Source organism: Palaemon carinicauda, chromosome 18 (genome assembly GCF_036898095.1).
Source record: "Palaemon carinicauda isolate YSFRI2023 chromosome 18, ASM3689809v2, whole genome shotgun sequence".
Classification (NCBI taxonomy): domain Eukaryota; kingdom Metazoa; phylum Arthropoda; class Malacostraca; order Decapoda; family Palaemonidae; genus Palaemon; species Palaemon carinicauda.
Window position 1 is genome coordinate 9,166,215 of NC_090742.1, and position 15,342 is coordinate 9,181,556.

At 40.7% G+C, this 15,342-nt stretch overlaps 1 long non-coding RNA gene across 1 annotated transcript in view; it reads left to right on the forward strand.

The window, feature by feature from the left end:
* Positions 1-11,210, forward strand: part of LOC137656960 (uncharacterized) — a 79,658-nt gene extending 68,448 nt beyond the window's left edge. The window contains exon 3 of the long non-coding RNA XR_011047060.1: positions 9,279-11,210. This is a non-coding gene — a long non-coding RNA (uncharacterized lncRNA). The remainder of the gene's footprint in view (positions 1-9,278) is intronic.
* Positions 11,211-15,342: the final 4,132 nt, after the last annotated feature.

The window sequence follows — 15,342 nt, forward strand, 5'->3', positions numbered from 1 at the left end:
GACTGACTTAGAATCCAGGTCTCTTTTTATGGAACATGTTGAAGAACATAGAGGATCGACTTTTATATATACTGATGGCTCCAAATCTGATGCTGGCGTTGGATTTGGAGTACATAGTAATGATTTTAACTGTAGAGGTGCACTTCCTCTAACAGCTTCCATATTTACTGCCGAACTGTATGGCATATTAACCGCTATTGAGAAAATAGCTTTGGAAAAGGAGGGTAATTTTACAATTTTTAGTGATGCAAGGAGTGTTCTTCAGGCTTTAGAAGTTTTTAATTCTAGTAACCCTCTAGTTTTAAAGATTTTAGAATGGCTTTTTATTATTGGACGGAAAGGTATAACTGTTCGATTTTGTTGGGTTCCAGCACATGTAGGTGTGTCTGGGAATGAGAAGGCAGATTTACTGGCGAAGAATGCGGCATCCGAGTTGCTACCAAGGAGGTATCCCATTCCATGTAACGATTTCCTACCTTACATCAAGAAATTGGTATGTGATAAATGGCAACAGCACTGGGATAGTCAAGATGGCAATAAAATGAGGGAAGTAACAAATATCATATCACCTTGGAGGTATAACATGATTCCCCGAAAATGGGAGACGACTCTTTGTCGTCTCCGTATTGGTCACACACGGTTGACACACGAGTTTCTGCTGAAGGGCCAACACCAACCGTATTGCGAGGACTGCTTAGTACCTTTAACAGTGAGGCATTTGTTGACCGAATGCCCTAATTTTACTAACTTAAGAAATAGATATCTGTTTGAGGCTCGAGGTGAGGATGGCAGGTTTATCCTTGCCAAGATTCTTGGACATGATGTGTCTTACTATGCGAGCGGAATTTTTAGATTTATTTCAGAAGCAGGTCTTCTGAAAACTATTTAACCATTGTAATGACTTCTTAATTTTTATGGTTTTAATTGAATTTGCTTTTAATTTTCATATACAGTAAATGGTATCGGCGTCAATGACCTTAGATGTCAGGATGCCAGAAAACTTTCAATCAATCAATCAATCAATCTTCTAACTTATTAATGGCCTCACAGGGCTGTGTTGTGCTATATAGCCTCTTTTCATGAAGCATATCCATGGTGTACAGCAAGATTTAAAGGAAAATATAGAATGGCAATCTCCCTACTGACACTATACTTTGCCAAGACAAGGAAATGAATGTAAAGACAGAGCACCAGGACTAGTTACCTAGAACTAGAAAGGGAAGCTATGTTTAAGATTATAATGAACTAGATTATATGAACTGCAACAATGCTAAGTATCAAACTATACCCTAGTTTTATGATATTTTAAAGGTATAATAATTTGTAACTGTAGAGAGATTTATGACACAATAAAAAACGAGCACTCAGATATTATATGGTAAAGTAGTTACTTCTGGAAGCTGGTGTTGATGTTCTTTGTCTGAACTATGAACACTCAACCATGGCAATTAGAGTATTTGCCTGTGATGTTCTTGCTTCTGATATCATTGCCATCCCCATCGTGTTCTGGTAACTATGGTTAACCACCATCCACTGCCTAGTCTTGTGGATAGAGAATGTAATACAAACCTTTATTCTTCAATAAGAGTAATATGCTTTCAGCGAAGCTGTATAAGGTTGGATAAATTTTTCATTTATTTAAGGTAACATTGGTTAACCACTGGCAAAAAATATAAGTGTTGTACTGTGTTTAGTAATGTTAAAGACATTACTTCGGTAATAGTACCAGATAGGTTAGTTAATGAATGTAATTTACCCATTAAGTAAAAAATAGCGTTGACAAAGCTCTTCAATTAACGAATTGAGACTAGGTTAGTGAGTCAGAGACCGAGTGTAATAAGCGTTTCCCTAGTTCAAGGCAAGATAGGTAATATGGTGAAGATGAGTAGAATAAGCTGGTTCATTGATTGAAGGTTAACCAGATTATCCACCTACCTAAATAAATGAATATGATAGGATAGCTGGAGTTAGTTTATGGAGGATACATACAATATATAAGGAAAATTTAGTATGCCATTTCAATTACGAGAATAATACATTTACGTAATAATCTAGGGATGAGTTTTTTTTCTGCTTTTGGGACAGTAATAACATCTTATTAATTATTCATTGCCCAACACTATACTTGTATATAAATCAGTTCTATGCCTGAAAGTGAGGACCTATGTCTGAAAGTGATACCATGTCAATAAATCCTTTTTTTTTACTCAGACTTTGGACATAGCTTTTTTATAAATATTTTATGAGTATTACATGTATTTTTGACCGGGTATCATATGTTGTGTTAGGTAGAATGTTTAATTCATGAAATTGATGTTTATTACATAATTTTTAAAGAAAATTGCAGGGTTAATTGAAGGGGAGCTGCTGTTAGTCAGGGGATTACCAAAGGCCAGTGATTAAAGTATTGTAATGAAGTATTTTCTTGTTACGATTTAGGAAGTAATATTTTTCCACTTTACAAAATATTCTTTAGTTTATAATATTTCCTATTATTAATGTCATTGACATGTCTAGTTTGTCATTATTTCTACTATTCTATATTTAATACATATTTTATATTTATAATTACCATGAATGTTTTACTAAAAGTATAGTCTTTATTGAAGTGTACAGTAAAACATTAGAATAATATTGATTTACCTGTACAATTATCATTTTTAAATATTTAACTTAGCCGGTGAATATATAATAGCTGAGCCTCCGGCGGCTCGACAGGAAAACACACAAAAACTCGCGAGCGATCGCTATGAAGGTTGCGGGTGTGCCCACTAGCGCCAACTATCGGCCAGATACCGCATATACATGTAAACAGACCCAATTTTTCTCTGTCGGTCTGATCGACAAGACGTACCATTACTCGCTGTTAACCTGGAGTTTTTCAACAGTCTTGGTGAAGTACTTCCTTTTGGTTTGAGCTTTCGCAATGCAGGTGTTTTATCTTCAACTTAAATCTTGAACTCGTTTTTGGATAGATTTAATTGTTGATGATTTCGGATTGTTTTTTGGACTTTCTTTGACTTTTAAATGGCCGACCCTTCCCTTAGTACGGAAGTGTGTTTTAGGCTTTTAGCAATTATCTTATCACGTTATAAATTGTTGTTGTTAATTATAGATTTTCCTCTATATATTTTATATCTCAACCGCCTTTATTAGGCCTCTTCGATTAGCTTTCCATTTATAATAAACATCAAGATAAATTTTAATGATTTGTTTATATGCGACCTTACCTATTCCTCCCCTAATAATAGAGTAGGCGGTCCTAACTTGGAAACCGAAGTTAAACAACGTTGAGCCCTTTCAATCGTAAATAACTTTTACAGAGCAAATGATTTAAAACTTATTAAATGAATATTTTTTAATAGATATTTTATGAAAGATTTTCTTTGAATAGTCTTCGTACTGTTTCAAAGATGAACTAACGTTTAGTTTATTTATGCTACGCAGTTTGCGCTCTATCGTTACGATAGAGAGAATCACGGTTTCACTTTGCAGAAAGAGTAAATCGATTCTGACGTTTTGTTCATTCTTCTTTCAAACTTAAATGTTTTAAATACTATTTTAAAGGAACTTGTTAATTGAAAAACCTTTCAGTTTTTTCCTTTGGTCAAATAACCTGTTTATTGACGGAAAGGTAAGTGGGCTTTTCTCTTCGGTGCGAAATCAGAGAGAGAGAGAGAGAGAGAGAGAGAGAGAGAGAGAGAGAGAGAGAGAGAGAGAGAGAGAGAAAGGAAGAGAGAACGTTCCGATCTTTATTCTCGTCCCAAGCGAGTTACGTTGTTCTCGAGTCAGTTTTTTTTTACTCTCGTCCCTAGTCTCTGTACGGGGAGAAAGGATAAAACGTTTTTAGTTTTTATTCTCGTCCCAAGGCACTGTACGGTGAGATATTGAAAACGTAGTTTTGAATGAACTAGTGTTTAGTCTCCTTCCCAGCCACTGATCTTTTTATCTTAATATATGTTTACTGTTTTTTTTTGCTTGTATTAATGTGCTTACATTATACGACTTATTTCGCAATTATAACCTTTTGATGAGGGTAGAATTGCGTGCTTCAGGTAGAAATCAGTTTTATTCATACCTAATGTGAATTGTTGAAAAATTCGATTTCAGTGAAGTGCAAAACAGAAAATCGTAGTGATAAAGTGATAATTGCGCAGTGTTATCAGTGTTGCGACCGAGGGTTCGTCTGTTCGTGCCTGTCGTTCGCCTAGTCCGAGACCTCTTGCAAGCTCCCAAGCCCAGGGGAGAAGTAATGTCGTACGACTTATGGGTTCGAGAGGACTTGATCAGCGAACAGACGTTCCCTCTATGGTTTCAGGCGTGTCTCATCAACACCGCCCCTACCATAAGACGAGCGAGACGATTTTCTCCTCGTCATCCGAAGGCTTTTCGCGTAAGAAACCGTTGAGCAAAGGTTTCGAGGCCCTTTAAGCGAAAGTCAGTCCTTTCAGGACAGGTCCAGCGTCCTGGTTGTAGCCATTAGGACAGCTCTGACCTTATGCAGTCATCGGAAGACTGCTCGCCGCCTAAACAAAAGCGTAACACAGGCTCCGAGAGAGTGACCTTATGCAGTCATCGGAAGACTGCTCGCCGCCTAAACAAAAGCATAACACAGGCTCCGAGAGTCTTATTGTAGGCAAGGTTTTGCAGTCACAGACGTTACCCTCGTCTCTTACCGCAACCATTCCCTTTGATCCTAAATGGGTTGTACGGCATGACATGCAGAATAAGCTTGCCTCTCTTATGGAGGACTATTCTGTTGAGCAGGTTCACGATGATCCTCGCCGCTTAGCTGATCGAGATCCTGGCCGTCAGCCGCCCAAACGAGCCTTTGCTCGTCCTGTTGACATTGACGTTACAAAGTCACGTCAATCGTGTTTTGTAGAGCCTCACTCGATGCAGTCCCGTGTTGACTCTCAGCCGCTTGTGGACGTTCAGCCGCTGCCGCTTGCTCTTGTTGACGTTCAGGACGTTCACCAACCAGCATAGTTGACTTGTTTTGACGTTGAGCGTCAAGCACCGCAGTCAAGAGTTGTTTTGACTGCTCAGTCTAAGCAGTCAAGGCAGTCTCGAGTTGACGTCGAACGTCCTCCCGCACCTGTTGTTGTTACTGGTCAGTCCTTTAAGCAGTTACATGACATAGCGTCCTTGACTGCTACTGTTGCTCCTTTGCGTGTGGACTCTGCTTGTCAAGCATTGCCACCACGGCAGGTCTCTCCCTTGCTTGAGACTCGGCAATTGTCGGACAAGGTTCCTTCAGATGAGGAAGTTGCTGATCCCCCTCCTACTGATATTCCCTTGAGGACTCTGTCAGACGGAGAGGAGCCTAAAGCTGCTCAGCCCTCTATGGTCTTTAAATAAATCATGCTGATTTTTAAGGATCTTTGTCCGGATCTTTTTGTAACTGCTGCTCCTCGTTCGCCTAAACGTCAGAGTTTACACTAGGCCTAGCTACTTCGAAGCCGTTGTTTTCCAAGCTAGTGCTCTCTCGCCCTTCTAAGAGAGCTTTACGTTTGCTAGGCGACTGGTTATTCACCAGGAGGAGTTTGGGGGAGACAGCCTTTGCTTTCCCTACTTTTAAGCTGGCTTATAGAGCGAGAGTCTGATATGACACGGGAGAAGTTCTCGGCTTGGGAGTTCCTGCCTCTGCCCAGATAGACTTCTCAAACCTCATAGACTCTCCCTGGCGCCTGGCCATGAGACGCTCCAAGATTTTATGGTCGACTTCAGAGCTAGACCATCTCCTGTTAGGAGTTTTTTTTCGAGCGTTTGAAGTTTTGCTGTACAATTATGTCATGCATAAACAAGGCTTTCAGGGATGGCTCCAATGATCTGACAGCCACGTTCTCCGCAGGAACAAGTCCCTCAGGGATGGCTCCAATGATCTGGCAGCCATGTTCACTGCAGGAGTACGTAAGAGGCAAGTGCGCTCAATGTGTTCATTGTCAAGACAAACTTCACGATGAAGTCTACCAGGCTGTCTTGACAGCATTAATGGAAGGCGACTGGATGGTCTCTCTCGACCTTCAGGAGGCATACTTCCACATTCCTATACACCACATTCCTATACACCCGGATTCCCAACCGTTTCTGAGGTTTCTTTACAGGAATGTGGGGTACCAGTTTCGAGCCCTGTGCTTTGGCCTCAGTCCTGCTCCTCTCGTGTTTACGAGGCTCATGAGGAATGTGGCAAAATCCCTCCATCTATCGGGGATCCGAGCCTCCCTGTACTTGGACGACTGGCTTTTCAGAGCATCGTCCAGTCTTCGCTGTCTGCAGGATCTACATTGGACGTTGAGTCTGGCCAGGGAGTTGGGACTTTTGGTCAACCTAAAAGTCACAACTGATCCCATCCCAGATTATTCTATATTTGGGGATGGAGATTCGCAGTCCAGTTTTTTCGGGCTTTTCCGTCTGCCACCCGAATAGAACAAGCCCTGCTCGAAGAGAACGTTTGTTCAGTCAGGAGTTGGAACAGTCTCGTAGGGACTCTCTCATCCCTGGAGCAGTTTGTCTCACTAGGGAGACTACACCTTCTGCCTCTCCGGTTCCATCTAGCCTCTCACTGGAACTAGGACAAGACGTTAGAGACGGTATCATTCCCAGTCTCCGAACCAGTAAAGGCATGCCTGAAATGGTGGGACAGCAATATCAGTCTGAGAGAGGGACTATCCCTAGCAGTCAAGAACCCAAACCACGTGTTGTTCTCAGACGCGTCGGATTTGGGTTGGGGTGCGACCCTGGACGGTCGGGAATGCTCGGGTCTGTGGACCTCAAGTCAGAAGAGCATGCACATCAACGGCATGGAGCTATTAGCAGTCCACTTGGCCTTGATGATATTCGAAAGCTTTCTTCGAAACTAAGTGGTAGAGGTCAACTCAGACAACACCACAGCTTTGGTGTACATCTCCAAGCAAGGAGGCACACACTCCTTCACTCTGCTCGAGATCGCAAGGGACCTTCTCATATGGTCAAGAAATCGAGGCATCTCCCTGTTGACGAGATTCATCCGGGGGGACTTGAACGTCTTGGCAGACTGTCTCAGTCGGAGGGGTCAGGTGATACCCACGGAATGAACCCTCCACAAGGACGTGGGCAAGAGTCTTTGGGCTACTTGGGGTCAACCCACCATAGACCTCTTTGCCTCCTCGTTGACCAAAAGGTTACCAATCTATTGCTCTCCAGTCCTAGATACAGAACCAATCCACATAGACGCGTTTCTACTGGATTGGTCTCTTCTGGACTTATATACATTCCCACCATTCAAGATAGTCAACAAGGTACTGCAGAAGTTCGCCTCTCACGAAGGGACAAGGTTGACGTTGGTTGCTACCCTCTGGCCCGCGAGAGAGTGGTTCACCGAGGTACTTCAATGGCTGGTAGACTTTCCAAGAAGTCTTCCTCTAAGGGTAGATCTGTTACGTCAGCCCCACGTAAAGAATGTCCATCAAAGCCTCCCCGCTCTTCGTCTGACTTCCTTCAGACTATCGAAAGACTCTCAAGAGCTCGAGGCTTTTCGAAGGAGGCAGCCAGTGCGATGGCAAGAGCGAGGAGAGCTTCTACCATTAGAGTATACCAGTCGAAGTGGGAAGTCTTTCGAGACTGGTGCAAGTCAGCATCTGTGTCCTCGTCCAGTACCTCTGTAGCCCAAATCGCAGATTTTCTTTTACATCTGAGAAAGGTTCGCTCCCTATCAGCTCCCACGATTAAGGGCTACAGGAGCATGTTGGCTTTGGTCTTTCAACATAGAGGCTTAGATCTTTCCAACAATAAAGATCTCCAAGATCTCCTTAAGTCTTTCGAGACCTCTAAGGAACGTCGTTTGGCAACTCCTGGATGGAACTTAGACGTGGTCCTAAGGTTCCTCATGTCAGACAGGTTTGAGCCATTACATTCAGCCTCCCTGAAGGATCTCACCCTCAAGACACTTTTCCTAGTGTGCTTGGCTTCGGCTAAAAGGGCCAGTGAACTTCATGCCTTCAGTAAGAACATCGGCTTTTCTACAGAAAAAGCCACTTGTTCACTTCAACTTGGTTTCCTGGCCAAAAATGAACTGCCTTCTCGTCCTTGGCCTAAATCTTTTGATATTCCTTGCTTATCAGAGATCGTAGGCAACGAACTGGAAAGAGTATTATGTCCTGTTAGAGCTCTTAAGTTCTATTTAGCTCGTACTAAGTCATTACGAGGTAAATCTGAGGCATTATGGTGCTCAGTTAAGAAACCATCATTGCCTATGTCAAAGAATGCTTTGTCATATTTTATCAGATTTTTAATACGAGAAGCTCATTCTCACTTGAATGAGAAAGACCGATGTTTGCTTAAGGTTAAGACGCACGAAGTTAGAGCTATAGCAACCTCCGTGGCCTTCAAGCAAAATAGATCTCTGCAAAGTATTATGGACGCGACTTTTTGGAGAAGCAAGTCAGTGTTCGCGTCATTTTACTTAAAAGATGTCCAGACTCTTTACGAGGACTGCTACACACTGGGTCCATTCATTGCAGCGAGTGCAGTAGTGGGTGAGGGTTCTACCACTACATTACCCTAATTCCAATATCCTTTTTAATCTGTCTCTTGAAATGTTTTTAATATTGTTTTTTTGGGTTGTACGGAAGGCTAAGAAGCCTTTCGCATCCTGGTTGATTTGGCGGGTGGTCAAAGTCATTTCTTGAGAGCGCCCAGATTAGGGGTTTGACAAGGTCCTGTTGTATGGGTTGCAGCCCTTAATACTTCAGCTCCTGGGAGTCTTTCAGCATCCTAAGAGGATCGCTGGGCTTCGTGAGGAAGACAGACTAATAAGGCAGAGTAATCGTCTAAGTCAACTTCCTTACCAGTTACCTTTATATATTTGGGTTTTGTTATGATATAACTGTCAAAAACTCTAAGCATATACGCTGTAAACTTAATTAACTCTGGTCTCTACCCACCACCATGGGTGTGAATCAGCTATTATATATTCACCGGCTAAGTTAAATATTTAAAAATGATATTTTAATTATAAAATAAATTTTTGAATATACTTACCCGGTGAATATATAAATTAAAGGCCTCCCCTTCCTCCCCGATAGAGACCCAGCGGGATGAGAAAAATTGGGTCTGTTTACATGTATATGCGGTATCTGGCCGATAGTTGGCGCTAGTGGGCACACCCGCAACCTTCATAGCGATCGCTCGCGAGTTTTTGTGTGTTTTTCTGTCGAGCCGCCGGAGGCTCAGCTATTATATATATATTCAAAAATTTATTTTATAATTAAAATATCATTTTTTTATTTATTTTTCAGACTGAATAATTAAAAGAGTATACTATCTATAGCCTGCTGCTCAAAACAAGATATTAAACTGCAAGTGTTATGACACATTCCAATTGACATCAGGAGGGAGATCAGCAGCAAAAAATCTGTGATTTCAAAAGGAGCATCAAATCATCAAACTTTTCTGGATTAATTAAAGATCCATTTGAGAAATATCATTACAGTTCTACAAATATCTTAAAATGCTCAACTGACCAGGTTTTGTGTGATTGTTTGTTAGGATGGTCATTCCATTTATATTCCAAAGGTTCAATAGCAATCATTTAGTGAGGATAAAAATAAAGTATAGTTACAGTTAATTACTGATATAAATTGTAAAGCAATATTATAATCAGATTAATTCAAGCTTATCAAAGCGTTTTTATATCTGGAATCATTGAATTTAATTATTAAAGCTATTAAATTTACTCAGTCTAGTAGCAAGTATTTGTTTTGCTGTTAATCTTTACAAAATCAGTTGATATAAAGCTAATATTAATTACTTTATAATTCTATGCATCTTTCAAGCTGGAAAATTACATATGATTGTATTTTTTTTAGTAAATTCTAAGCACCCAAAATTCAACTTCAAAATTTGGTCAAATCAACTTTAATGAGCTTGTTTGATTTCTAATTCAAATTCATTTGCAATTTCCCAATTAGTATTTGAACAATCATTTGTTTAGTTGTCTTAAAACTAGTTGGTGAATACGGATCTACCGAATGACAATTTGATTATTTTAAGTAATGTTAAATGGATTGGTTTTATATTATGTATTGTAAATGTGTATGAAAAATGTGGAATTTGAATATTGACAACCAATTAAGACCAACAAATGTAAATGAGGAAAGACTTCTTCCTTAGAACTTTGCTGCTCATTTTTAAAATTTTCATCAAGTAGCTGCTAAATCAAGTGTCAGTTTCCTCTGTACCTCTTAACATACTTCTAGATTGTATTATTTCTAGAATTGTGTAAAGTACTGTAAACAAGTTATCTAAACGTGACTAAAGGGAAATTAACCTTAATAATTTGTTTAGTAATTGATTCAATTTATTTCTACAAGCTCTATATTAAAGTACATTAATTGCATGTGAATATGACCTACAACTAATTATTTCAACTCTACGAATATCATAATCTTTGCCTATGTATACCATTTTTTTTTTCTTAGACTGTCCTCTAATTGATATCAGTGAATATAACCTTCAACTAATTATTTCAACTCTACGAATATCATATAATCTTTGCCTATGTATACCATTTTATTTTTGTCTTTTTTAAGACTGTCTTCTAATTAATATCAACTATCATTAAATTTTCTTTTTTATGACTCAAATGTAGGCATATATTCTATTGAAATCTAGGCTTATGTTCTCATAAAAGGTGTAAGCAGATTTGCTTAAGATACCTGCTAATGGACAAAAAAAAAGGTCTAGCTCTCTAATTAGCCATATCTTGCCAGTGCTGTTCAGTCAACTTTTTTCTTTGGAAAGGGGGGGGGGGGTAGCTTATTCTGTCAATCAACACGTGTATATGTAAAGGTATAGATATACTCGAGAAAAAGAGAAAAAGACTAATGAATTATTTTGCTTAAATGATTCAAAATACAGTAACCCCATTTCCATCTCTTGCAATCACGACAGATATTTTATTTAACTGAAAATTTTATATGAAGCCCCAGTGCTAAGATTATTTTTCATTCATTCCAGTTCAGCTAAAGGAATAAAAAGTATACTATGTAAAGATTTGCATTTTATTAAATAGGTTTACATATTGTGTTAGCAAGTAATCGATTTATCTTATATAATGGGAATTAAGGAAATTTGAATAGATTATTTTTTTAATATATTTGTAAAGGGAATCTGTGTATTTAAGGTATATTAGCATTGGAATGCTAATATAACACTCTCTCTCTCTCTCTCTCTCTCTCTCTCTCTCTCTCTCTCTCTCTCTCTCTCTCTCTCTCTCTCTCTCTCTCTCTCTCTCTCATATCTTGGAATTAAGATTATATCCATAATGAAAATATGGTAGACCTACCTGTTTAAAAATGTTTGTTTTTGTAATATTTGTTGAATCATTTTCCCAAAATTTTTTAATCATTCTAGTCACATATAGTATTCAAAATACTTGTTTGCTGTAGCAGGTTCTTTATATTATTTTCAATCCAGTTTCAAAAAAGAAATAGGACAGAATTTCTATTGAAAGAATATCACTTGTCTACTGGTTTTAAGCTTTGCATATTCTTTATACTAAAGGTGCAGTTAACTGACTTTTACTCTTAATCTAGAATAGAGCCTATATAGTTAATATCAGTTGTAGATTTGAGTATTTTACTAATTAAATTCATATCAAAGGGTTTCATGAAAGGAATAGTTTTAGGGAAGCATTAGATTTTCCAGGAGAGTCTTAAAAGGAAACTATCAGTGAAGTAGTTTTAAACCAACATTGATGGATTATTTCTTAAAAGTAAAGTGGATGTTTCAATGTAAAACTTCGAGATGATTTCGGAAAGTCTTAAAGGAGCATTTATAGCTGAAAGGTTTAAGATTAATATTTTGTAAAGAGAAGGCTAAGACACATCTGGTCCTTGATATGCAGGTTAAACTTAAAGGATGTAGGAAGGTAGGAATTGCACTTTAGGGATGAAGGAATGGAGGAATTGTACATCAGGGTTGTAGGAAGGGAGGAACTGCTAGAGATTTATGAATGGAAGAATTGCCCCTTAGGGATGTAGGAAGGGAGGAACTGCTCCTTAGAGGTGTATGAATGGAGAAATTGCACCTTAAGGATGTAGGAAGGGAAGTATTGAACCTAGGGATGTAGGAGTGGAAATATTGCACCTTATGGAACTGTAGGAAGGGAGGAATTGCACCTTCTAGGGGTGTAGGAGGGGAGATATTGCACCTTATGGGACTGTAGGAAGGGAGGAATTGCACCTTCTAGGGGTGTAGGAGGGGAGATATTGCACCTTATGGGAATGTAGTAAGGGAGGGAGATATTGCACCTTATGGGGATGTAGTAAGGGAGGGAGATATTGTACCTTTTGGTGATGTAGCAAGGGAGGGAGATATTGCACCTTAAAGGGATGTAGCAAGGGAGGGAGATATTGCACCTGATGGGGATGTAACAAGAGAGGGAGATATTGCACCTTGAAGGGATGTAGCAAGGGAGGGAGATATTGCACCTTATGGGGATGTAGTAAGGGAGGGAGATATTGCACCTTAAGGGGATGTAGCAAGGGAGGGAGATATTGCACATTATGGGGATGTAGTAAGGGAGGGAGATATTGCACCTTAAGGGGATGTAGCAAGGGAGGGAGATATTGCACATTATGGGATTGTAGTAAGGGAGGGAGATATTGCACCTTATGGGGATGTAGTAAGGGAGGGAGATATTGTACCTTTTGGTGATGTAGCAAGGGAGGGAGATATTGCACCTTAAAGGGATGTAGCAAGGGAGGGAGATATTGCACCTGATGGGGATGTAACAAGAGAGGGAGATATTGCACCTTGAAGGGATGTAGCAAGGGAGGGAGATATTGCACATTATGGGGATGTAGTAAGGGAGGGAGATATTGCACCTTATGGGGGTGTAGCAAGGGAGGGAGATATTGCACATTATGGGGATGTAGCAAGGGAGGGAGATATTGCACCTTATGGGGATGTAGTAAGGGAGGGAGATATTGCACCTTATGGGGATGTAGCAAGGGAGGGAGATATTGCACATTATGGGGATGTAGTAAGGGAGGGAGATATTGCACCTTATGGGGGTGTAGCAAAGGAGGGAGATATTGCACATTATGGGGATGTAGCAAGGGAGGGAGATATTGCACATTTTGGTGATGTAGCAAGGGAGGGAGATATTGCACCTTAAAGGGATGTAGCAAGGGAGGGATATATTGCACCTTATGGGGCTGTAGTAAGGGAGGGAGATATTGCACCTTTTGGTGATGTAGCAAGGGAGGGAGATATTGCACATTTTGGTGATGTAGCAAGGGAGGGAGATATTGCACCTTAAAGGGATGTAGCAAGGGAGGGATATATTGCACCTTATGGGGCTGTAGTAAGGGAGGGAGATATTTCACCTTTTGGTGATGTAGCAAGGGAGGGAGATATTGAACCTTAAAGGGATGTAGCAAGGGAGGGATATATTGCACCTTATGGGGATGTAGTAAGGGAGGGAGATATTGCACCTTTTGGTGATGTAGTAAGGGAGGGAGATATTGCACCTTTTGGTGATGTAGTAAGGGAGGGAGATATTGCACCTTATGGGGATGTAGCAAGGGAGGGAGATATTGCACCTTATGGGGATGTAGTAAGGGAGGGAGATATTGCACCTTAAGGGGATGTAGCAAGGGAGGGAGATATTGCACATTATGGGGATGTAGCAAGGGAGGGAGATATTTCACCTTATGGTGATGTAGCAAGAGAGGGAGATATTGCACCTTATGGGGATGTAGCAAGGGAGGGAGATATTTCACCTTATGGTGATGTAGCAACAGAGGGAGATATTGCACCTTAAGGGGATGTAGCAAGGGAGGGAGATATTGCACCTTATGGGGATGTAGTAAGGGAGGGAGATATTGCACCTTATGGGGATGTAATAAGGGAGGGAGATATTGCACCTTATGGGGATGTAATAAGGGAGGGAGGTATTGCACCTTTTGGTGATGTAGCAAGGGAGGGAGATATTGCACCTTAAGGGCATGTAGCAAGGGAGGGAGATATTGCACATTATGGGGATGTAGTAAGGGAGGGAGATATTGCACCTTATGGGGATTTAGCAAGGGAGGGAGATATTGCACCTTATGGTGATGTAGCAACAGAGGGAGATATTGCACCTTAAGGGGATGTAGCAAGGGAGGGAGATATTGCACATTATGGGGATGTAGTAAGGGAGGGAGATATTGCACCTTAAGGGGATGTAGCAAGGGAGGGAGATATTGCACATTATGGGATTGTAGTAAGGGAGGGAGATATTGCACCTTATGGGGATGTAGTAAGGGAGGGAGATATTGTACCTTTTGGTGATGTAGCAAGGGAGGGAGATATTGCACCTTAAAGGGATGTAGCAAGGGAGGGAGATATTGCACCTGATGGGGATGTAACAAGAGAGGGAGATATTGCACCTTGAAGGGATGTAGCAAGGGAGGGAGATATTGCACATTATGGGGATGTAGTAAGGGAGGGAGATATTGCACCTTATGGGGGTGTAGCAAGGGAGGGAGATATTGCACATTATGGGGATGTAGCAAGGGAGGGAGATATTGCACCTTATGGGGATGTAGTAAGGGAGGGAGATATTGCACCTTATGGGGATGTAGCAAGGGAGGGAGATATTGCACATTATGGGGATGTAGTAAGGGAGGGAGATATTGCACCTTATGGGGGTGTAGCAAAGGAGGGAGATATTGCACATTATGGGGATGTAGCAAGGGAGGGAGATATTGCACATTTTGGTGATGTAGCAAGGGAGGGAGATATTGCACCTTAAAGGGATGTAGCAAGGGAGGGATATATTGCACCTTATGGGGATGTAGTAAGGGAGGGAGATATTTCACCTTTTGGTGATGTAGCAAGGGAGGGAGATATTGAACCTTAAAGGGATGTAGCAAGGGAGGGATATATTGCACCTTATGGGGATGTAGTAAGGGAGGGAGATATTGCACCTTTTGGTGATGTAGTAAGGGAGGGAGATATTGCACCTTTTGGTGATGTAGTAAGGGAGGGAGATATTGCACCTTATGGGGATGTAGCAAGGGAGGGAGATATTGCACCTTATGGGGATGTAGTAAGGGAGGGAGATATTGCACCTTAAGGGGATGTAGCAAGGGAGGGAGATATTGCACATTATTGGGATGTAGCAAGGGAGGGAGATATTTCACCTTATGGTGATGTAGCAAGAGAGGGAGATATTGTACTTTAAAGGGATGTAGCAAGGGAGGGAGATATTGCACCTTATGGGGATTTAGCAAGGGAGGGAGATATTTCACCTTATGGTGATGTAGCAACAGAGGGAGATATTGCACCTTAAGGGGATGTAGCAAGGGAGGG